The sequence below is a fragment of the Symphalangus syndactylus genome, chromosome 3 (genome assembly GCF_028878055.3).
Source record: "Symphalangus syndactylus isolate Jambi chromosome 3, NHGRI_mSymSyn1-v2.1_pri, whole genome shotgun sequence".
Taxonomy (NCBI): Eukaryota; Metazoa; Chordata; class Mammalia; order Primates; family Hylobatidae; genus Symphalangus; species Symphalangus syndactylus.
This window is the reverse complement of record NC_072425.2, coordinates 82,912,382-82,938,438: the sequence shown is the minus strand read 5'-3', so window position 1 is coordinate 82,938,438 and position 26,057 is coordinate 82,912,382. Positions and strand designations below refer to the sequence as shown.

At 33.8% G+C, this 26,057-nt stretch overlaps 1 long non-coding RNA gene across 1 annotated transcript; it reads right to left on the bottom strand.

Annotated features, from left to right (window-relative positions):
* Window positions 1-241: 241 nt before the first annotated feature.
* On the bottom strand, window positions 242-12,737 carry LOC134736244 (uncharacterized). Its single transcript, XR_010120142.1, has 3 exons — window positions 12,668-12,737; window positions 7,146-7,203; window positions 242-274 (listed from the first exon to the last, which is right to left on the bottom strand). It is a non-coding gene; the product is annotated as an uncharacterized lncRNA (long non-coding RNA).
* Window positions 12,738-26,057: the final 13,320 nt, after the last annotated feature.

The window sequence follows — 26,057 nt, the reverse complement described above, 5'->3', positions numbered from 1 at the left end:
AACCAGATATATAAAGCAAATTTTATTAGAGCTGAAAGGAGAGATCAGCCCAAATACAATAATATCTGGAGACTTCAACATTCTACTTTCAGCATGGACAGATCATCCAGATACATAATCAGCAAAGAAACAGTAGACTTAATCTAGACCAAATGGACCTAATAGATGTTCACAGAACATTTCACCCAATGGCTGCAGGATGCACATTCTTCACCATGCGTGGATCTTCTAAATGATAGACCACATGTCAGGGCACAAAACAAGTCTTAAGACACTGAAAAAAAATTGAAATAATATCAAGTATATTCTCTGACCACAATGAAATAAAACTTAAAGTCAATAACGAGGAATTTGGGAAACTATATAAATACATGGAAATTAAAGAATATGCTCCTGAATGATCAGTGGATCAAGAACTTTCAAGAAAAAATTAAGAATTCAATTTATAAATTTATTGAAACAAATGATAATGAAAAAAATACCAAAATCCATGTGAAAGCAATACTAAGAGGAAAGTTTATAGCTATAAGAGCCTACATCAGAAATGAAGAAAAATTCAAATAAACAAGCTAATGACGCATTTTAAGGAACTGGAAAAGCGAAAAAAAAAAAAACAAACCCAAAATTAGTAGAAGAAATAATAAAAAGACAGAGCAGAAAGAAATGAAATTTCAATGAAGAAAACAATACAAAAGATCAATGAAACAAAAAGTTGGAGATTTCTGAAAAGATAAATAAAATTGGCAAACCTTTAGCCAGTCTAAGAAACAGAGAGGAGACTCAAATAAATAAAATCAGAGCTGAAAAAGTAGACATTAAAACTAATACCATAGAAGTGCAAAGCAGTGCTAGGGGCTAGTATGAGCAACTATAATCCAATAAATTGGAAAATCTAGATAAAAAAGGATAAATTTCTAGACACATACAACCTGCCAAGATTGAATCATGAGAAATTTCAAAACTAACAGATCAATAAAAAATAACAAAATTAAGGCCATAATAAAAAGCCTCTCAGCAAAGAAAATCCCAGAACCCAATGGCTTTACTGCAGAATTTTACTGAATGTTTAAAAAAGAACTAATACCAATTTGACTCAGACTATTCTGAAAAATCAAAGAGAAAGGAATACTTTCAAACTCATTCTATGAGGCCAGTATTACCCTAATCCTATAACCAGACAGAGGCACATCAAAAAAGAGAGAACTACAGGCCATATACCTCATGAACATTGATGCAGAAATCCTCAACAAAATAATGGTAAAATGAATTCAAAAACACATTAAAAGGATCCCTCATCATGATGAAGTGGGATTTATCCCTGGGATTCAAGGATGGTTCAATAGATGTAAATCATTTAATGTGATATATCATATGTATAGAATGAAGGACCAAAAACTTATGATCATTTTAATTGATACTGAAAAAGCATTTGATAAAATTCAACATCCTTTATAATAAAAACCCTCAAAAAACTGGGTAGAGAAGAAACATATCCGAACACAATAAAAGCCATAAACAACAGACCCACAGCCAGTATCATACTGAATGGAGAAAAACTGAAAGCTTTTTCCTCTATGATCTAGAACATAACAAGGATGCTGACTTTCATCAACATAGACAAAAGAAAGATATTGGAAAGAAGAAGCCAAATTATCCTTGTTGGCAGATGATATAATTCTTATTTGGTAAAACCTAAAGACTCTACCAAAAATTATTAGAATTTAAAAACAAATTTAGTAACGTTGCAGGTTACAAAATCAACATACAAAAATAAGCAATATATATATATATGATATCAGTGAACAATTTGAAAAAACATCAAGAAAATCTCATTTTCAATAACTACAAATAAAATTATACACCTATGAATTAACCAAAAAAGTGAAAGTTCTCTACAATGAAAACTGTAAAATATTGATGAAAGAAACTGAAGATAACACAAAGAAATGGAAAGATATTCCATGTTCATGGGTTGGAATAATTAATATTGTTAGAATATCCATACTACCCCAAGCAATCTAGAGATTCAATGCAATCCCTGTCAAAATAGCAATGACATTCTTCATGGAAATAAAAAAAAAATGACTATCATAAAATTTATAAGAAATCAGGCCAGGAGTTGTGGTTCACTCCTGTAATCCCAGCACTTCAGGAGGCTGAGGTGGGCAGATCACTAGAGGTCAGGAGTTTGAGAGCAGCCTGGCCAACATGATGAAACCGACTCTACTAAAAATACAAAAATTAGCTAAGCGCAGTGGCACATGCCTGTAGTCTCAACTACTCAAGAGGCTGAGGCAGAAGAATTTCTTGAACCCAAGAAATGGAGGTTGCAGTGAGCCGAGACCATGCCACTGCACTGCAGCCTGGATGACAGAGTGAGACTCCATCTTAAAAAAAACAAAACAAAACAAAACAAAAAAACAAACAAAAAACATTATATGAAATAACAAAAGACCCAGAATATACAAAGCTGTCCCAGCAAAAAGAACAAAACTGGGGGAATCACATTACCTAATTTCAAATTATTCTACAAAGCTATAGTAGCTAAAACAGCATGGCACTGGCATAAAAACAGACACACAGACCAGTGTAACAGAATAAAGAACCTAGAAACAACAAATCCATACATTTACAGTGCACCCATTTTCAACTAAAGTGACAAGGACATATATTGGGGAAAGAACTCTCTCTTCAATAAATGGTGCTGGGAAAACTGGATATCCATATGCAAAAGTAAAATCAAAATGGATTAAAGACTTAAATCTTAAGATCTCAAACTTTGAAACTCTACTTTTTTTATCATTTTATATGTAGAAATGATATTTCATATAATGTCTTCGGTTACTTGTTGTACTTCTTTAATTTCTGTATCGTGGGTATATGTCTTAGAAACCTTAGCCTTAAACACAATTGCTGGTATTACACCTAAAACAATTTTAGTCAAGTCACATTGGAGACACCTCTCTCATAAACTAAGGTTACATTTTGACTATTTATCGATATTTGTACTGACAAATGAATAAAAAACAGAATACGTTTAGTGTTTTTAAAGGTACTTTAAACCTAAGTTTCATAGGCTTTTAGCATTATAAATACTTCCTTTTAAGTTCTGAGTTTTAGAAGTAGCTGTGCATGTCAACCTTGTTAGAAATTAGATTATGCTTTTGTATTTTAAATATTTATCAGTTTGAGTATAAAATGCCAAACATTACACACTCTTGCACTGTGTTATCTTTACTACATCACAAATATTTAAGTTAGGTCCATTAGGAATGTAATTAACATGATTTTCAAGCTAGTAGATAAATATAAAAACTGACCATTAAAACATGTCAATTTCCTAGTTTTATACATTAAATGCCCACTTTCAAGTCAGTAAAAAGCAAAATATCAAAGATCCATATTTTTTAATTCTTATTTTGTAGAATTTGAGGACAATTGTCTTTTGTACCTTTAAGAAAACAACCCTACTTACTGCAAAATTTTGTTTGTTCAGAATAAATAAATTTAAGAAAATGTTTCAAACTCCCAATTTTTGAATATAAAAGGTTGCAGTTTTAATTTCCAAGTTTCTTAAAACATCAGTGTAATTCAGCTCATATCTACCTCTTCCACCCAATTTTTCTTTTTTCTGTTTGAAGCCTTGTACTGAATAAATATGTTTTAATCCTGAGTGGTTTTATGATCCTCTATGGCAAAAGGAATTAACCACTGCATATATGTAAGATCAACTATAGTATCTTACAAGTTTTACAGAACTCAGCACCATAGAAATTCCATTCATTTAAAAAAAAATAACAATAGCAATATGTTTCCTATGTAAGATCTTGAAATTACAGATTTCATAGTTGTTCTACAATAAGGGTTTACTCCACTCATTCTCATATCTCTGTAAGCTCTGCTGAAACAGCAGGATTTTCAAACTGGCTGTGAAATTAGATTACTCTGTCATAAGAAATGAGAGATCTCATATGTCTGATTGCTAAACAGAAAAAATCTACATTATTTTGGTATATTTATATTTCCCATGAATATTATCTCTAATAATATGCAAAGGATGTTGCACAAATTGAGGTTGACGTTTGTGTATTTTGCAATTTTTAGTAGAATTCGAGCTCTAACATTTCTTTCTTCTGATTATATTTTATGAAATAAATGGCTCATAAAATATAGTCATAGATCCCTAAAACCAAACTAAAAAATAACCTGTATTGTCAAAACAGTTTAAATTTTCTCCCAGGGAATTTTTAATCTGTTATTGATATAGTTGAATATTATGAGGCTTTCTAGACCAGTTCTGTTTTATAAATAGCCAAAACAATATACGAATACTCATTCTACTGTGACTTTTTAATATTTTGGTGTTTAGTATTGACACAAACTCATCACTTACATATGCAAATTAGAGTTTAGGCCTTGAAGTCACGCAAAATTGGGTTCTAAGTTCAACTTTGTGTCTCATAGTTTACTAGGCAAGTCATATAAACTACCAAAGCATCGGCATTCTCATCTTTAATATAGAGGTAACTATAATCTCTTACTTTTAGAATTGTGTTTATTTAGTGTATAGTTATTGTTTACAAATTTCCTTTTTATCGCATATGGTGAACTAAGACAGAGATCCATTGGTTATGGCTGTTTAAAATACCAGGTATTCTTAGGCAAATCCTGGCCTGTGCGACTAAATCAGGTTCACACTAAAGAAATAATTCTAGAGGGTGTAGATGACAACAACCTTGGAATAAAGCTAATATCTTAGAAATAGCTCGACAGAACCAAATGGTTTAAGAACTCTTTGGACAGATTTTAAAAATTATAACTATCTTAAAACTATTGGCACTGACTTTCTCAACATCTCACTAAAATAACTATAAAGGCATATATAAAACAGAGAAAACTATAGAAATTCTAAGACAAATTCTAGAATCTGGACAAAATGTTATCTATCTATAAAACTGATAGAATAAGTTTACAAAGATCAAACAGTATACTGTTGATGCCAGAACACAGCAGGACGATCTGCACCACAGTAAGCAGAAAGTCACTTAGATCTCTACTCAACGAAACTCTCCCTGTTCAGGAAATGCAAGCTTGGAATCAATACCGAATGGGAGCAATAGGCACTCTATTACGTGGCTGCTTGATTTGGTGAAGGGACACAATGCTGCCTATTACCTCTCATCCTATTCACACCTTTCTTTCTATACCTATGATGAGACCAAAACTACTAGAAAACAATCAATAGAAAAATACAGAACGCAGATTTAATATACCCCATGAATTCCCAGGAAAATCCATAAAAAGTGATTCACACCTTGTTAGAGTCCATACTCTACAGACATATTTCTAATTAAAAGTATAAAGAAAGTTCCCAGCCTCTAGACAGGAAAGAAGAAAGACTTTAAAAATAGGGAAAGGGAAAAAATCAGACTTCTGATAGACATCCTTGCAATACTAAATACCAGGAAAAAATAGAGAAACGTGCACTTGTTTTGAAAATAATAATCCAATGCTTTTGCAATGAATCCAGTTTTAAAAACAATGGAATTTTTTTCCTACTTTTATTTGGAAAAAATTACTTTGTTATAATAAATCTCTCAAGGGACCATCGTCACGATATTGTGTGAATTTATATAACATATTAAGTAATAATTTCTACATAAATTTATATCAGTCTACTAGGTTAGTATCTTTATTTTTTCACAGTTAATCAATTTTTAGTAGATTACTTTTAATGGTATATACATTATAAAGCAATTTCTTATCCTGATTTCATGGTGGGACATTAGCATCATTAATTATTGATTACAAACTCTGAAGACATGCTGAATTCATTAGCTTCTTAAGCATGAAGACACCTTTGACAATTGTGCCTAAGTATTTATTTCCTTTTCTGACTTCTGATATCACTTATTGTCTGGACCCACAGAACAGTGAGACTAATGGTTATAGAATGTTAGCTCAGAAGTACAGTTACCTGGGTTTAGGTTTATATTCATACTTAGCAATTGTGAGACACTGGACAGGTTGCAGACTTTTTTGCTGGGCCTTGTTTTCCTTTTTTGAATGAAGGGGAAATTCTTACATACTGACGTCATAGAAATAATATGGTAAAGTGCTAGGAATAGTGTCCTTCACATAATTACCATTCAATTATTTATTACTTATGTATGCATACATGTATTAGTTACTAAGAGAATGCACAGAAGAAAGTAAATGTTGAGTGAATGATAGTGTTTATCATTACTTTTCTCATTGCCTCATTTGACACTAAAGAGGGCTATGTTTATTTGTATTGCGATTTGTGTATATAATATACAAAACTGCAGTGACATAATAAAGGACTTGAAAACAAGGCTGTTATTTTTCCTTTTCTTTTAACTTCTACCTCTAACATAATTGTCGGTCCTTAAATCATGTGGTCTGCTGGAACCAGATTGTACCAGCATCAGAGCTGACTGGGAACATTTCTTCTCATTCTCATCTTGTTTAGTAACATCAGATTGGAAATTTAAAGTTAGCTACGGGAGTGTCTATGTTATAGAAACTGACACATGCTACCAGTCGGGGTGTCCTCACACCCCAGAGTACAGGTTGTTAACTATTTCCCAGCACTTGATGATGAAATGTTTATCAATATTAGTATTAAACTAAGTCTTTATAATAGTTTCTTGTGCCTCAGTCTGAAAACAATAATATTTGGAGTTTCCAAATATTTAGAGTACTCTCTAAAACAATAACAAAAAACACACAGAAAAAGCAAGATAAAACAATAATATTTGGAGGTTCCATTTTGTTTTATCTTGCTTTTTCTGTGTGTTTTTGTTATTGTTTTAGAGAGTACTTGGACCCCACTCTAGTCAATTTAATAGCAATATATACATTTTTGAGACTGACCTAGTTCAAAAATACTCAAGTTATATTTCAAGGGATGCTATAATGATGCATAAAGCGCAATGTTACATCAATCTAGGGCAGTGGTCCCCAACACTTTTGGCACCAGGGACCAGTTTTGTGTAGGACAATTTTTCCACAAACCAGGGGCCAGGGGGTGGTTTTGGGATGATTCAAGCACATTACACTTATTATGCACTTTATTTCTATTATTATATCATAATATATAATGAAATAATTATACAACTCACCATAATGTAGAATCAGTGAGAGCTCTGAGCTTGTTTTCCTGCAACTAGACAGTCCCATCTGAGGGTGATGAGAGACAGTGACGGATCATCAGGAATGGGATTCTTATAGGAGAATACAACCTAGATCCCTCGCATGCACAGGTCACAATAGGGGTCGCGTTCTTGTGAGAATTTAATGCCACCACTAATCTGACAGGAGGCGGAGCTCAGGCAGTAATGGAAGCCATGAGGAATGGCGACAAATACAGATGAAGCTACACTTACTAGCCCACCACTCACCTCCTGCTGTGCAGCCCGTGTTCCTAACGGACCACAGACCAGTAGTGGTCCATGGCATGGGGGTTGGGGACCCCTGATCTAGGGCACTGTACATTAATAATCATGGGTACATGGGCATATATCTCCACGTATTCTTACATATAAGAAACTATGTATGATTACTCTATTTTACTTTCTGCTTACACATTTGTTAAACTCCCATAAATTAATACTATGTTGAGATCATTGACTCTTTATGTAAGGTTAATTGTATGTTGTTAATCATTTTGGGGTTGCAAACTGAAATGCCTACAACAGCACTTTCCCAACTACTTTGGTGACAAATGTATCACTTTGGATATTTGTTAAAATACAGAGTCCATATCATCATCCCAGTTTTATTGAACTAGAGCTTCCAAAGAATGAGCTGGAAACCTACATTTTTAGCCAACAACCTAGATGGCTCTTCTGATTTGGCAATTTAGAGAAACATAAGTTGATTGAAATGAAGTAGATGATTTAAGCAGATGAAGCAGGCTGAGTGACTGTAGCTTCTAGTATGAGTCACTGTTCAAGATAAACTGGAAATCTGGATTATTATATAAAATACTATAATTTTTAAATATTAATAAACTAATCATAGTCTTTGTGTTATTAACTTACAGGCCAACTAAAGCTTTTAACATATTTTTTGTTTAAAATATATATATTTCTCTACCTTCCCCCCAAATACTGTGAGTGGTAGCAGTGAATGAGATAAGTCAACTCAGCCCATCTACAATCTCCCTTTTCTTGTTCGTTCTATGCCATTCCTCTCAATGCAGGTCTCTCCTCTGTTCCTTATTCATAGTAAAGCAAAATCCTGTAAACCAAGTAAGGGAAAAGGAAAAGTAACATGTCTTTCTCCTATAACTGACATATAGTATGTGCTCAAGAAATATTTCCTGAATACTTCTGAAAGTTTTAAAGAAAGAGTTGAATATTTTCAAGAAGTAGCTTTATTATATAAGTGTAAAAAGTTATTATATTGTTTTGATGTTAAAAGTGACTTGGGGGTGAAAAAAATTGACTTTTCTGAACAGAAAAAGAAGGAGGGCATGAGGTTTATTTAAGAGCAATGGCCCTCAGTGTGGAACAAAGAGTTTTAACATATATCCAGTCCTTCTCTTCCTTCTTTTTTTTTCTTATATCCCTCCCCTAAAATGTCATATAACAAGATGCATAAATTACCTGTACCTGCATACATAGAGGGGATTATAAAGTCTTAGAGGCAGAGATTATGTCAATCTTTGTTTTTGCCGTATCCCTACTGTCTAACATGATGCCAGGACCATAGATTCCCTCCATGAATATTTGTTCAATGCGATAACGAATGAGTGAATAAATGCGTAAGTTGGAAAAGCACTTGCCATTTATGTTTATGTTAATAATGCTGCAGCTGTGTCCATTTAATTAAACACACACACAACGCATTTTTGATAGATGCCAATGGGCTCTATAGAGTTATTTTAGATCATGTGCAGCTTCACAGAATAGCTCTTAAAAAACACACATATACACACACATTTTTATTGAAATGGAATTCAACCCTTTACATCTTGGTGAGCACAGCTTTTCCAAAGGTTAAATATTGGGCTCATAGGAAGCAACTGCTCTGTTAAGAGAAAAGAAAAATATTCAGACTATCTTAATATAATCTTTGGGAAGATAAATAGAAAAAATATTATGCTAGTGAATCTGGGGGATTATAAGGGTTACTATGTACTATATGAGGAAAGAGCAAAAGGGTAGGGAGCAGGAAGGCCTCATTGTGATAGGTTCTGTGAAGCCTTCCAGGAGTAAGCACCAGTCCTGCTTCTTGGAAAGAGGCTGAAAGTAAAACCAGGGCTCTATATGTGCTATGCTTTTAGTCAGCAACCTGATGTCACCAAAAACACATACACCTGTGCATCTGATATTAAAATATATAATATATATTTTTAATAATTTTGGTCTAGTTCTCAGATTGAGTCATATGTTATTATTGTTAAGAAAGAGTCTCACTCTATCACCAGGCTGGAGGGGAGTGGTGAAATCATACCTCCATCTCCCAGGCTCAAGCAATTCTCCCACCTCAGCCTTCTGAGTAGCTGAGACTACAGGTGCTCGCCACCACGCCTGGCTAGCTTTGTCTTTTCTGTAGAGGCAGGGTTTTGCCCTGTTGTCCAGTATGGTCTTGAACTCCTGGGATCAAACAATCCTCTCCTCCCAGTGTTGAGATTACAGGCATGGGCCGTGAGCCTGGCTATGTTATATATTACTTAAAACAGACTATTGTTTTTAAGGTGCAAAGTTGGTAACATTATTCTATATAGATGTATAAAATCACTATTATTAGAGTTTTTCATGGTTCCGAAGTATTTCTAGAGCCATCATGTATAATAAAAAACTTGCTACAACCAGGAGGATATGGAACAGAAAATATTAGCCTTGCCATACTGGAGACTGGTTTTATATCTTAGGCTATATCCATATGACTCTTTTCAATGATATAATGCATCTAAAATTACTTTCTAAGTTTTCTGAGTTTTTGTTGCTTTCTACTTTATCACTATAATAATGACAACACTGTCAAAATTATAAACATTACTTATCTTGAGAGCTTTTTCCCCCAAGAAAGTAACAGAAGGCTATGCATTTGAACTGTAAAGCTGCAGAACACAATATAAGGTAAATATATTAGATTTGCTAAGGGAAGCATTAAAAAGCAATGGATATAAATAAAGAAACATGCCCATTTCATTCTACTAAAACCAACAAATGTTTTTCAAATACATTTGAAATAAAATGTTTTAGAAATAAAAATGATTTTTAAATAAAGCTATAAATAGTATTGTAAAATAACTTTCCATGGAGCTCCAAAAAATGTGCACATATCAAAATGAGCTTAAAAAGCAGCCTTAATCTGCAAAAGAAAGGCAAGCAGTAGGCAAAGGATATCCAGTCTTTAAATCACAACCAATTTAGGATTGCAGGAGTGTATTGCAGCCATTTTATATCTATCTTCTTGCTCACTGTTCTCTCATTCTTTTACATGCTAATTCCACATGATTTCTAGAAACTATTGAGTTCACTGGGAATTTCCTCATTAGTTAAACCTTGTTTTAGTGCCTATGAAAATACTCCTTGAATTTCCTGTTAGCTTACATTGAAATTGTAGAAGTATCTAAATTACAAGTAACTGTATATAGCAAAATAAGAAAGCTGCTTTTTTGTTTGTTTGAAGATATAGTGGGTTTTTTTTTTTGCTTTGTTTTTATAAATGTTTGAAAACCAAAATTGTGAGACATATTCTGATACATTTAATGTTTGCACTTTATGTTTTTTCTTCTCACTCTGTTACTCAGTATAACGTAGCAGTTAAGATTCTGGGCCTAAATATTCCCTGGATTTCAAATCGAGGTTTGTCACTTACCTGTTGTGTGATGTTGGTCAAGTCATTTAACTTTGTTGAGCCTACATTTTCTCAGATATAAAAGGAGCATCATACTATAGCTCCTTGATGGCAGCTGTATGAAAAGGAGTTTGAACATTGCCTGCCCCACAATTAGTAGGGTATGTAGTATTTTTAAATTAGATATTTTATGATACTTTATTTTCCTTTATACTAATAAAATCTCAGATCTTAAAGAAAAATTAATTCACCAGTATTATCTTGCTTTTTAAAGAAAGACTTTGTACAGCATATTTGAATGCACAAGGTACTTAAAAGTAGGTTAATGAATGTAATATTTTATTACAAAAAAAGGTTCTCTTTTATATAATACAAAATATTGTTGAATATACAGGTCTTCATTACCTGTATTCAGGTTTTGGAAATATTTAATAGCTATTTTTTTTTAATTACTATAATATGGTTTGGCTGTCTCCCCACCCAAATCTCATCTTGAATTGTAATCCCGGAAACTCCCACATATCCAGGGAGGGACCTGGTGGGAGGTGATTCGTTCATGCGAGCAGTTTCCCCATGCTGTTCTCATTATAGTGAGCGAGTTCTCATGAGATCTGAGGGTTTTATAAGGCAACTTCCCCTGCTCTTGCTGGCTGTCTCTTTTCTGCCACCATGTGAAGAAGGTCCTCACTTCCCCTTCCCCTTCCGCCATGATTGCAAGTTACCTGAGGCTTCCTCAGCCATGTGGAGCTGTGAGCCAATTAAATTTCTTTTCCTTATAAATTACCCAGTTTTGGGCAGTTCTTTATAGCAGTGTGAAAACAGACTAATACATACTGTAAATTCTGAGTGGGAGAAAACATAGTATTCAGAATATAATATAGACCGTTTTTCCAAAGAGCTAGTTATTTTTATCCCATTGATACAAATGAGCCCCACAATTGGGGCTCAGCCTGGGAAGGTTTTGGCTTTGATCAGAAAAAAATTCAAGAGCGAGCTGGCCATGGAAGAAAGGAAGTTTATTAGATTAACAGGGTACAGCAAACTGGCTGCTCCACAGACAAAGCAGGGCCAACCCATAAGCAGAGAAGCACAGAGTTGCAGTGTACAGTAAAGCGGCTGCTCCACAGGCAGAGCAGCCCAGGGCAGCCATGGCAGCATACAGCAACAGTAACAGTGCAGAGCAGCAGTCCCTGTAGATTGTTGGCTAGCTATATTTATACCCACTCTTAATTATATGCTAATTATGGGGGCACATTTTTCAGAGTTTTCTATAAAAAGGCAGGAGGAGTTCCCAGAACCAAATAAGATAACTTCTGGGTCAATACCATGACATTTACAAACTGTCACGGCACTGGTGGGAGTGCCTTATGCTCATGAGTAATGAAGGCAACTAGAGGTGGCTTTTGTCTGTATCTGCTGGTTTTGTCTGGTTTCTCTGCTGCATCCTGTTTTGATCGGCAGGGTTGTCATCAGAAAACAAGTTCTGCTGATCTCCTACTTCACTATCATTTCTAATAAAAAGGTTTTCCATGATACCAAAGAGCCTAAGAATAGAAGTTCTTTAGCACATATGTAGCACAGGACACACTATGTAGCACATATGTAGCACAAAAAACACTTCCTAAAATCAGACGTAAGTTTTCTGCAACTGGAGAGAAAAATGGGGGTAAAGATGTATAACCAACTTCATTATCATTTCCTGTTATTAGAAAGACATTTTTATTATCTGTTTAAATATAGCTAGTAGACTGTATTAGTTCATTCTCTCAGTGCCATGAAGAAATACCCAAGACTGGGTAATTTATAAAGGAAAGAAGTTTAATTGACTCACAGTTCATCATGGCTGGGAGGCCTCAGGAAACATACAATCATGGCAGAAGGTGAAAGGGAAGCAAAGCACCTTCTTCACAAGGCAGCAGGAAAAAGAAGTGCCGAGTCAACAGGGGAACAGCCCTTTATAAAACCATCAGATCTCGTGAGAACTCACTCACTATCAGGAGAACAGCTCAGGGGAAACAGCCCCATGATTCAGTTACCTCCACCTGGTCTCTTTCTTCACACATGGGGATTGTAGGGATTTCAGTTCAAGATGAGATTTGGGTGGGGATACAAGCCTAATCATATTATAGCCTATACTATTTTGTGTAATTTTTAAAGAATTAGGCATGAGTGGATGGAGAAGGGAGACAGACTAGGAGTCTAATCAAGAGTGCTTCTGACTAGTCCCTGGATTCTGAAACACTGAAAAAAAAAGAATTTTTAAAAAGCATCTAGCACAGATAATAAAAAATGTATTAGAGATATTTTGTTAGCCAAGAGACATGTATACCTATGTCTAATCAGACCCTCAGCTGTAAGGTGTTTTTCTTTAAGGCAGTTATGTGGAAGTATCAGAAACATTAATCCTTTTATCTATGAAATACTCATTTATGTCATTTGTTCACTCATATTTACTGACTGCTTTGAATAATTACCATTAGAGAAAATGCATTATCCCTTGCAGCATGATTCTAAATTGTCCAGTCATGGCATAAAACTCCAGTTTCTACAACTCACAGGAATGAATTTCCTGATTGCATTACTCAGTGATATTCAGCAAAACAAAACCAATAGGATACACACAGACATACACACACACACACACAGACACAGACACACACACACACAGACACAGACACACACACACACACAGACACACACACACACGATGAAAATGACATTTATTGTAAGAAATTGGCTCACATGATTATGAAAACTGAGAAATGTATTATAAGAAATTGGCTCACACAGTTATGTAAACTGAGAATACAGTCCACGATCTACTGTCTGCATGCTGGACATTCAGGAGAGGTAGTGGTGTAGTTTGAAGGCCTGACATCCAGGAGCGCTAAGAGCAAAAAAATTGATGTTCTAGTCCAAGCACTCAGTCAGGGAATGAAGTTAACTTACTCTGCTTTTTCTATTCACGTCCTCAAGGAATTGGATAATGCCCACCAACTTTGGGAAACACCACATTTTCTTTATCTCTCACTGATTGATGGGCATTTGGTCTGGTTCCATATTTTTGCAATTGCAAATTGTGCTGCAAGTATCTTTTTCATATAATGACTTCTTTTACTCTGGATACATAGCTAGTAGTGGGACTGCTGGATCAAATGGTAGATCTACTTTTAGTTCTTCAAGGAATCTCCAAACTGTTTTTCATAGCAGTTGTACTAGTTTAGGTTCCCACCAACAATATAAAAGTGTTACCTTTTCACCACATCCACCCCAACATCTATTTTTTTTTTATTTTTTGATTATGGCCATTCTTGCAGGAGTGAGGTATCACATTGTGGTTTTGACTTGCATTTCCCTTATAATTAGTGATGTTTAGCATTTTTTCAAGTTTTTTGGCCATCTGTATGTCTTTTTTTGAGAATTGTCTATTCATGTTGTTAGCCCACTTTGTGATGGGATCATTTGTTTTTTGTCTTAATAATTTGTTTGAGTTCTTTGTAGATTCTGGATAAGACTCTTCTGTTGGATGTATAGATTGTGAAGATTTTCTCTGACTCTGTGGGTTTTCTTTCTACTCTGCTGATTATTTCTTTTGCTGTGCAGAAGCTTTTAAGTTTAATTCAGTCCTGTCTATTTATCTTTGTTTTTGTTGCCTTTGCTTTTGGGTTCTTGATCATGAAGCCTTTGCCTAACCCAGTGTCTAGAAGGGGTTTTCCAATGTTATCTTCTAGAATCTTCATGGTTTCAGGTCTTAGATTTAAATTTTTAATCCATCTTCAGTTGATTTTTGTATAAGGTGAGAGATGAGGATCCAATTTCATTCTTCTACATGTGACCTGTCAATTACTTCAGCGCCATTTGTTCAATAGGGTTTCCTTTCCCCACATTATGTTTTTGTTTGGTTTGTCAAAGATCAGTTGACTGTAAGTACTTGGCTTCATTTCTGGGTTCTCTATTCTGTTCCATTTGTCTGTGTGCCTACTTTTATACCAGTACCATGCTGTTTTGGTGACTATGACCTTTTAGTACAATTTGAAGTCAGATAATTTAATATCTCCAGATTTGTTCTTTTTGCTTAGTCTTGCTTTGGCTATGTGAGCTCTTTTTTTTGGTTTCATATGAATTTTAGGATTGTTTTTTCTATTTCTGAGAAGAATGATGGTGCTGTTTTGATGGCAATTGCATTGTGTCTGTAGATTGTTTTTGGCAGTGTGATTATTTTCACAACTTTTATTCTACCCATCCATGAGCATAGGATGTGTTTCCATTTGTTTGTGTATTCTATGACTTCTTTCAGCAGTGTTTTGTAATTTTCCTTGTAGAAGTCTTTCATGTCTTTGGTTCAGTATATTCCAAAGTATTCATTTATTTTTTTTACTGCTATTATGAAAGGGATTGAGTTCTTGATTTGATTCTCAGCTTGGTCGCTGTTGGTATATAACAGAGCTGCTGATTTTTGTATGTTAATTTTGTATCCTGAAACTTTGCTGAATTCATTTACCAGTTCTAGGAGCTTTTTGGATGAGTCTTTAAGATTTCCTAGGTATACAATCATCTCAACAACGACAGTTTGACTTCCTCTTTACCTGTTTGGATGAGTTTTAGTTCTATCTCTTGTCTGATTGCTCTGGCTAGGACTTCCAGGACTATGTTGAATAGAAGTAGTGAAAGTGGGCATCCTTGTCTTTTCCAGTTTTCGGGGGGAATGCTTTCAACTTTTCCCTGTTCAGTATAATGTTGGCTGTCGGTTTGTTGTAGATGGCTTTTGTTACCTTAAGGTGTGTCCCTTCTGTGCCGACTTTGCTGAGGGTTTTAGTCATAAAGGGATGCTGGATTTTGTCAAATGCTTTTTCTGCATCTATTGAGATAATCATGGTGATTTTTGTTTTTAATTCTGTTTATGTGGTGTATCACACTTTATTGACTTACATATGTTAAACCATCCCTGCATCCAGTTGATCATGGTGGATCCACTAGATCATGTTTTTGATATGCTGTTGGATTTGATTTGCTAGTATTTTGCTGAGGATTTCTGCATCTGCTTTCATCAGGGATATTGATATGTAGTTTTTTTGTTGTTGTTGTTGTTTGTTTTTTGTTTTTTATGTACTTCCCTGGTTTTGATATCAGGGTGATACTGACTTCATAGAATGATTTAGGGAGGATTCCTTCTTTCTCTGTCTTTTGAAATAATGTCAATCAGATTGGTACCAATTCTGTGAATGTCTGATAGAATTCAGCTATGATTTGGTCTGGCCCTGGACTTTTTTTTGTTGTTAGCAATTTTTTATTACCATTTCAATCTCGCTGCTTGTTATTGGTTTGTTTAGAGATTCTTTACCTTCCTAGTTTAATTTAAGAGGGTCGTATATTTCCAGGAATTGATCCATCTACTCTAATTTTTCTAGTTTATGTGTGTAAAGGTGTTCATCGTAGCCTTGAATGATCTTTTGTGTTTCTGTGGTATCAGCTGTAATATCTCACATTTCATTTCTAACTGAGCTCATTTGAAACTTCTCTCCTCTTTTCTTGGTTAATCTGGCTAATGGTCTGTCAATTTTATTTATCTTTTCAAAGAACCAGCTTTTTATTTCATTTATCTTTTGTCTTTTTTGTTTGTTTGTGTGTTTCAATTTCATTTAGTTCTGCTCTGATCTTCATTATTTCTTTTCTGCTGCTGGGTGTGGTTTTGGAGTGTTCTTGTTTCTCCAGTTCTGTGAGGTGTGAGCTTAGATTGTCTATTTGTGCTCTTGCAGAATTTTTGATGGAGGCATTTAATGCTTAGCACTGCTTTTGCTGTATCCCAGAGGTTTTGATATATTGTGCCCTTATTATCATTCAGTTCAAAGAATTTTTAAATTTCCATCTTGATTTCATTGTTGAGCCGATGATCATTCAGGAGCAGGTTATTTAATTTCCATGTGTTTACATGGTTTTGAGGGTTCCTTTTGGAGTTTATTTCCAATTTTATTCCACTGTGGTCTGAGAGAGTATTTGATATAATTTTAGATTGGTTTTTGATAAAAGAATAGGAGCTTTCTAGGTAGAGAAGGAAAAGTGAGGGTTAAGACAAAACATTCTAGATGGTGGGAATAATATACGCCAAGGTCATAAAAGGACATGTTATAATCAGAAAATGTTTGGGAAACATGCTGGTGAATCAGATATGTGTGAGAGGTCAGAGATAAGCCTAGAAAAATAAGTTGTCATGCAATGGAAATATAAAATACCTTTTGTTCTCCATGTTTACTGATCTTTTCAATAGCTTAGTTATCCTGTCCTAGACTTGGTATCAATCTTTTTATGTCAATCCTAACACACTCTGTGCAACAATTTCTCCCAACATTTTCTCTGAATGTCTTCTGCAGCCCTCATTATTATCTCTTATGAAGATTCCACAAAACTGGTTTATGTAGGGGCTGACTATTAGGTGTGAACTTGTAAGGAATGCAGTTGTAGATAATGAATTAATATGATTCATACTTTTCTGAAATAATGAAAAATCAAAGAAGGAATCTGCTGCAGATCACTTCAGGTATATTTTTAACTTCAAAATCTAATTTAAAATATAATTTAAAAATATATGGGCCTAATTCCTTTCTAAAGAAGTAGCTGAAGTGATATGACTGTATAAGGATAATCAGAGTGATCTCCTCCTAAGGCTAGAATATTTTTCTAGCATGATTACCTTCTCTTCCTACCATTATTTTTAAACAGTTCATATATATATATGTATATATATAAAAACTGTATATATGCATATATATAAACTGTTTATATATTTACATATAATATACATATATACATGTATATATGTATATATATATGTATATTATATGTAAATATATAAACTGTTTTTATATATACATACATATATAAATTTTCTTTTCCTGCAACCATCTTTTTTCTTTCTAATCAAATGTATAGCCCTCATTGATGGGAAGAGAAGCTAAAGTAAGGGGAAGTGAGATGAAGTGGATGCAGGTTTGCACATGCCTTTGCTATAAGACACGGGTCCCTGACCTTTGGGCTGTGGACCTTTACAAGTCTGTGGCCTGTTAGTAACCAGGCCACATAGCAGGAGGTTAGCCACAAGAAAGTGAGCATTATTGCCTGAGCTCCACCTCCTATCAAATCAGCCGCAGAATTAGAGTCTTATAGGAGCACAAACTGTATTGTGATCTGTGCATTTCAGGGATCTAGGTTGTGTGCTCCTTTTGAGAATCTAACTGATGCCTGATGATCTGCGGTGAAACAGTCTCATCTTGAATATTCCCCACCCCTCCTCACCCCACTACCCCCAACATCCTGTGGAAGAATTGTCTTCCACAAAACCAATCTCTGGTGCCAGAAAGATTGGGGACAACTGCTTTAGGAGACTTTAAATGAATTCTAAATAATTCTAAACCTGCTGATAATTCTTCAGGTGGAAAGGTGATTATCTTCTTCGAGGAATTGATATAATCATTCAAAGAAGACTTAGAGCAACTAAATTGCATTTAACATGTTATGTATAAAATATAGATCTAGAAATACAGAAGGTATAGAAAATGGGTATAGTCTCTGCCCCTGTAGAACTGCAGTATATAATGATTTTTCTTTAGTAAGCAAAATTGACTTAAGCTGGAGTTATAACCAGAACGAGATAATTTAAAAATTAACCATCAAGTACTTTCTTAAAAACCAAAATGTTCTACAAGAAAGGGAAATAATGGTTCCATCCTTACTGAAAATTGGATAATTTGTCTTAAGAAATACTAACAATTGCTGAAGTTATAAATTTAAGATACTTAGGTAGAAAAAAAGATACATAGCTAGAAAAAAATATTAAGCTGCAGAAAAATTTATAGTCAAATAACATTTTAGTTAAAAACAATCAAGAAAAAATGCAAGTGTTCTTAAATTTTCAAGAAAACAATAACAAAACAAAACAGGAATTGAAATTCTGGTAATTTTTTAAAAGAAAAAGAAAAGGATCCTATGTTTCTTTTTCTGTACTGTATACCATAAGGACTTGAAAATAGATTTATTCCATTAATTTCATAAGAAACATCTATTCATCTAAATTGGTATATTCAAAGATTTGTCTATACCTTTAAGCATGATATCAGCATCTATTTAGAATTAATGTTTATATGTATTATCCCTGTATTTCTCATTTAAATCATGGTTTATTTTATTGCTTTTTGTATATTACAGCTCCAGTAAGCTCATTTATCAATTTCAGTTGAAGATGAGTGATATCGTAAATCCTTATTTAGTTAGCTTTATTTTTCTTTCAAAGAATAAAATATATATTTAAATTTACTTAGTTGTCGAGATTATTTTTGACAATTTTCAAAAAGTCACAAAAAGGTAAAATTTGTACAAATGCATTTAAGTTGCAATGCCACTCCGAACTTGGGGTAGATGGATCCCCCAATTATTCTAGTAAGTGATAGGTGAGGCATTTATAGAGTTGTCTCAATTCTGAAGAGTGGATAATAGCTTCACTGTATCAAATAGAGTTCAAGCAGAGAAGCACAATAAATAGAATCAAGAAGAAGTTTTCAATTTTTTTGTTTAAAATTTTTTTAAAGTTTGATATATCCCAATGAATTTATGCCTCTACATACCAAAATCATGCCATATTCATTCACATTACATATGATTCACTTATATTAATGTTTTTATTTAGCTGCAGAAAGTGTACCTTGGTAATTAAATTGTTATGTACAATTAAGATTTAAGTTAATTTTAAATTGCTTAGTACATATTAATTATTTGTTGTTTTCGAACTTTCCAGTAAAAGTATAATACATATAGAATATTGGATAGGTGGTTGCACATGCCTTTGCTAGGCAACACAGTGCACACAAGAAAGCAACCTCAGAGGAAAGAGAGCTTAGTTATATTAACAAATTGGTTTTGTGACAGTGGAGACTGGCTAAGCCAATCTGAAATGTTTAGGGTACCAGTCAGGAAAGGAAGATTATGTACAGGATCAAACTCCACAGGTACAGGCCAAATCTGTTGTTCACAGGTGGAATTTTTTTTTCTCTGTCAGCAAAACATCAGCCCAAACCTTGTATTTTCAAAAGAATATGGATATATAGATATATATACTGATATATGAATGTATTTTGAACATTCCACGCAAATTTCACTTTCTATATATATCTCACAATCAACAAAAGGCAAAGTATCTCTTTTCCCCTTCCTTTCTCCTTTCCTTCTTCAGTGTCATTATTTTAAAACTCATGCCATTTTCATCTGCCCACTCTCTTACTTGCTTCTCATAATATGACATACACAAATATATGCACATACACATTCAAAAACATACACACACACACGCCCCACATATATTGAAGAAATAAAATGTAAAGATAAAGGTTCTCATATATAGTATCAAATTGATTATAAAATGAATTGATTATTTGATATGCTAGTTCTGTTATGTAAATATTAAGGTGTAGCAGTAAAAGTACTTAAGTAGAAAGCTGGAAATCAGTGTTTAAATACTGATTTAATATTATAGCAATTTGACTTTCAATTTTAGAAGGTGCATATTATTAATTTATTTGCCAATGATTTAAGTTGATAGTTCATTTATTACCCTGCGTTTTGATTATTGTGTTTTAGAAACACAAAAAAAGTATTTTTCTCATAATTAATACAGAATTTAAAAATATATTGAGAAAGATATAAAAATTAATTTCAGTCATATAATTTTAAAACTCATGAAACCTGAAATAAGTTGCACTTGACTTTAAGTCTTCTTCAACATTTTATAATCTGCCACCAATGTAGTGTTCCTTTGTTGAGATTATTTGGAAAGATTATTTAAAATGTGAGAACTGTATATGAGATGACAGCCCTGAAGTTTCTCAGTTAAGGAAATGACACAGAGATCCAGAAAGAAAAAACCAGATTATGAGGTTAGAGTACATCACAGAGTTACATCAAGTTAAATTCAGAATTATCAGACATATCTATTTCTGAAAAGTATTTTGAGAGAGTACAAGTTAGTCGAAAGAAACAATAGAGTTGGTACAAGCGACTTCATGTTTTCAATCTAGTAATAATTAGTCTTCAAAAATACGTGAACCTAGAGTTTTGATCTGTATGGACCACATCATGGCATATGACATCTTTCTGAAGAGGTGTTTTTTTCCCTCCGACAACTTTAAAATTGAAGGCAAAGGAAACATACAGGAAGCAGGTGAGCCTAGGCAGGAGCTTTCAGGAATTGCCAGTTGTTCACAGGAGAGAATTTTCCCCGTCAAATATTAAGATGTTCTGGGTAAGATTGGAAACTTGTTTGCATTAACACTTTGAGAGTAGATTCATCCTCAGACATAGAATTATATCAAACAAGATTACAAGCAAATCTTAAATTTCTGCAGAGATTCATATGCACAGACATATAGATATGTAAAAATAGACATATCATTATAGTTAAACATGTCAAATCCTCACAGCCTTATATCTCTATTTCAGCACATGATGTTTCTATTATATAACAAACAACACCACTTGACTCAATTCATCTTTGTCCAAAGCATAGTACCGCACACTTAGCAGTAAACACTCCAGAAATACTTTTTCATTCTTATTGTAGAATTCCTCATAAAACTGTGTTATTCAATTCTATGTTTATACCTTTTAACAAATTTGAAACTAGAAAAAAATGGTATAATTGACCTAAGTATCTAATCTTAATGGCATAATTAGTAGAGTGCATGATTTGAAAATTATACTAGAATCATTTCTCCTATAACTGCATTGTTAAGAGAAAGAAACGGAAAATGGGCAAACTCAACAGATTTCATCATGGAACTTGTGACATCTCTCATGGCCAAAGATCATGGAACTATCAGTTATTATAGATGAAAATTGGAAATATGATTAAATACTACCAAGCTACAATCGATGATTTGTTCATTCGCAGTAAATTAGACTTGGGAAGTGAAATCCCAGTGACTAAAACTGACCAAAGTCCTTCTGAATATGGAAACTAGAAGGGAGGTATTCAGTGGCGCAATGTCCAGGTTTCCTATTTCCAATAGACACCCACATCCTTTCCCCACCGTCTCATGAAATACTTAAATCCACAGGCCTGAGCACCTTTACTGGAAGGTCTTGCTTCTCATCATAGGAGATAGCAATTATAAGATTTATCTCTGGCCTCAGTTGTCTGGGTTCTTATTATTTTCTTAAAATGTGCCTGCAGTAAGTCATAATGAGAAAAAAATGTATTTAAATCATTTTAGTTAAGATTTTAGTCTTTATTTACCAGTTGAATATAATCCAAAGGAACAAGAAAATGAAAAGGAAAAAATTTTCTTCATCTATTTATAGTAAGTATATTTTAATGTGAGCTAAAACAAATCTATTCAATTCTTATAATATGGGAGAAATTGTTTTAAATTAAATTTCCCATTGGACATACAGGATCTTTATGTCACTTCTTCAGTGACATTCTCAACATGAAATGGCATAGCTGCTTAAAGCAATTGTGTCTTCAAGTTGCTAATAGCCACATAACAATGCTTAGTGGCAGCTTTTCAAATAAATGCAAAACACAAACCTTGCAAGTCTCTCCAATTAGAAAACAAACTGAATTAACAAATAAATAAACTTATCATTACCCAGTTATAAAAACAGCAAATTAATAAACATAACTATCATTTCTTACAGGAGCTGAAACAATAGAGTCCATTAAAACATTATTCTTAATTTTGTCCTGTAGACTTATTTAAGACTCGTAGTTTTCAGAAAATTTGCTAATCTTATGTTTAATAAAATAATTCAGATTTTTCTTTTGGAGAGAAAATTTGAAAATTTGGGCTAATTAGAGATATAAGAAATCAAAAAGAATGCACATATAAAAGTAAGCAGCTTCCTTGTATCTAACTATATATATCTAACATCCTTAGTATTTTGCTTACCTGATACTTTGGAAAATTATTGTTATGAAATTAAAAAAAAGAATCAGTAAAGAAGAAAAGCAGAAGGAGAAGATTGAGTGGTTTCTTATTTTTAAAGCAACTTTCCCTTTTTATTTCACTGATTTCTTATATTGTTTAGTATGATTGTTGATTCATTTATTTAAAAAACTATGGGTTTAGCAATATTTGAGACAGAACACCCAACACTCGAAGTAAAATGAATTCTAGGACAAAGGCGAAAAGGAGTGATTAGTGTGCCGGGAATAAGACTGTCCCTTTTACCTCTGTCAGCAAGAGTAAAGAGGTAATTTTAGTAAACTATTCATTTTTTCTATCCCTAGACTTCACAGCCTCAACTTTCCTATCTGTTTGAATACATAGGGACTAATCCTATTATGTCCAGTATCAGCTTATTCACTCTCTAATGAATTATTCCCATCAGAAATGCTCCTATTTTCTTTTTGGCTTCTCTTGAAACAGTTATTTATATTCATCGTTTCCATCTCCCCTCCCCTTAATCTCTCATCTACCTGCACCAAACAGGCTATTGTTCTGTGACTCCATGGCGCCTGTTCTTATCAAGGTCACAATATTAACTCCAATAGTTAATTATCAGTCCTTGTCTTACATAATGAATAAACAACATTACCACAGTGTTGATTATTGCTTCCTGAATACAATATTCCCACCTAGCTTTCAAGTGACCAGGCAGTCTTATATATCTCATGGGCAAGGCCCTATCCATTTTCTCCTTTTGCTGACCTCTTAATATTGCTCCTTTGGGGCTGACTCCCTGGTTGTCTTTGCTACCAACAATGACCTCTTGGGTGATCTCATCCATGTTCATGGCTGTATCCTAATGACACTCACATTTATATCTCCAGTTCAAGTCTCCCTTCCCACTTCAGATCATAAGTACAGCTGCCTACTGGGTATATCCACCTGGAGTTCCAATAAAAATATCAAATTTGGCAGCATAAAAGTGAAGTCATAATTTCCCTACTCTATCTTACTGGCTTCACCTAAAGTCTTTTGACTGATGGCAACTTTATCATTTTATATAGTCAGGCCAAAAACTGAAATCATTCTTTCTCTTTTTCTCCCTCATATCCTCATACTTACTTATCTTCTCAGCTCTCTCTTCAAGATTTATAGAAAATACGACCTTTTCTCTCCATCTCAACTATTGTCAGTATGTATGTTGCTTCATTTAAAAATTTCCATAATTTGCAGCAACCTGGATGAGATTGGAGACTATTATTCTATGTGAAGTAACTCAGGAATGGAAAGCCAAACATCATATTGTCTCATTTATAAGTAGGAGCTAAGCTACGAGGATACAAAGGCATTAAGAATGGCACAATGGACTTTGGGGACTCGGCGGAAAGGGTGGGAAGGGGGTGGGGGATAAAAGACTAGAAAGTGAGTGCAGCGTGTACTGTTCGGATGATGGGTGCACCAAAATCTCACAAATCGCAACTAAAAAACTTACTCATGTAATGAAACACCACCTGTTTCCTAATAGCCTATGAAAATAAAAAATTTAAAAAAATAAGAACTTCCATAATTAAAATCAATAAATCATGTTTTTAAGAGACCATGAGCCAAGATAAATCTTAAAATCTGGCAATACTGCCTATCACATTTGAATATTGAAGATCATTTTTGAAAGCTGTAGACAATTTGTGGAAATTGAAGCTCAAGAAAGACATTAATAATACTCATTATTGTGACAAACCAATATGCAAGAATCACTCAGCTAAGAAACTAAATACCTTCTTGAATTTTATCCTCATGCCATTAATCTAATTAGTCAAAAAGTCCCATCAATTAAAATTTCAAAATATCTCTGCAACATTCTCAATTTATACACAGACCTTTATCATGCATTGCAATCACCTTCTTACCTGCTCCCTTTTCTGTGTCTAATCCCAATTCTCTTGATCTCCCTCATAAAACTATTAACATTTCCTTTGTAAACCAGATGAAATCATTTCATTTTTACCTAACTTAAAGACCTTTGATGGCTCTCTACTATTTCTACAGAAAAAAAAAAATGTATTTGGCAGATTATTCAATTACCTTCATAATGTGGCACTAACACCACTTTTCTAAATCAATTCCCCTGTATTTTCCTCTATATCCAAACTTCCTTCAGCCAAATGCTGTCTTTCACCCAAAATTCTGCATATATTTCTATCCACACACATGTAACTTTCTTTTCTTGTCTTTCTGCCTGTAGTATACTTCTTTAGCATTTTATATTTATATACTGTAACTGTCAAGAGCCAGCTCAAGTGTTAATGTGTCCATGACACATTGCTCCCTTCTGTGCTAGACAGGCAGAGTAATTCCCTTTTCTTTATTTAAACTTTATAGGGAGACAGTTCTTCATAGGTTCCTCACATTTCTGTGCATCTTGTAAATAGAGCCACTGACCGTCTTTGTTCTGGATTATTTTTTTAAGAACTTCTTTGGTATATCAAACAGTCCTATTAGACCAAGAGAGATTTTTATTTGGTTTATGGTTTTTGTTTTTTTTCCATTGGAGCAAAGGTCAGGCATGCTTACTGCTTATTATAAAAGATTCATGTTCCCAAAGCTCAGGTTTCTTCTCCTCTAATGCAACCCACTGCATATACGTCTTTGACATGGTTCACTTTGTGTCACTCTGAGAAGACTGAGGCTAGGGCAATCAGTGCATTCTGGCTACTGCTAGTGTTATGAATAATGAGCTATTTTATTTTTTTAATCTCTGACCCTGTATTTTAGTGTCTTCTGCCAGTATCAATACAATTGTGGTAGGCTATCATATTAACTTAGAAGTAGGAGAAAATATCAAATATTCATTCAGCTATGTATGTTATTGCCCTTTTATACCTGCCCTAAAGGGAACACATTAAATTCAATTTTGTTCATATTTACTGTGTGTGGGTGGCTACTGAGTAGGCCCTAACACTCAATAAATGTTTGTTGAGTAAACGGGTAAATAATTTAATAGCAATGTGATTATAATTCTCAAGGCATACTGATTCAGTTCTCACAGATGGACAGCCAGAAGTATTTTCAGTGAACTGCTATGGTGGAAAGGAAATATATATTAGCAATGACTTTTAGCTGTAATGAACTTGTTTCCTTAAAATTGGCCATTTTCTGTCTACATATTTTTACTCATCGTGTTCCTTATACTTCCATTGTCTTTCCCTACACTTAAACTTCCCATTAATCTTCCATAATCTCTCTTAGAAGTCATGTCCTTGGTAAATTATTCCCATGTTATTCAATCAC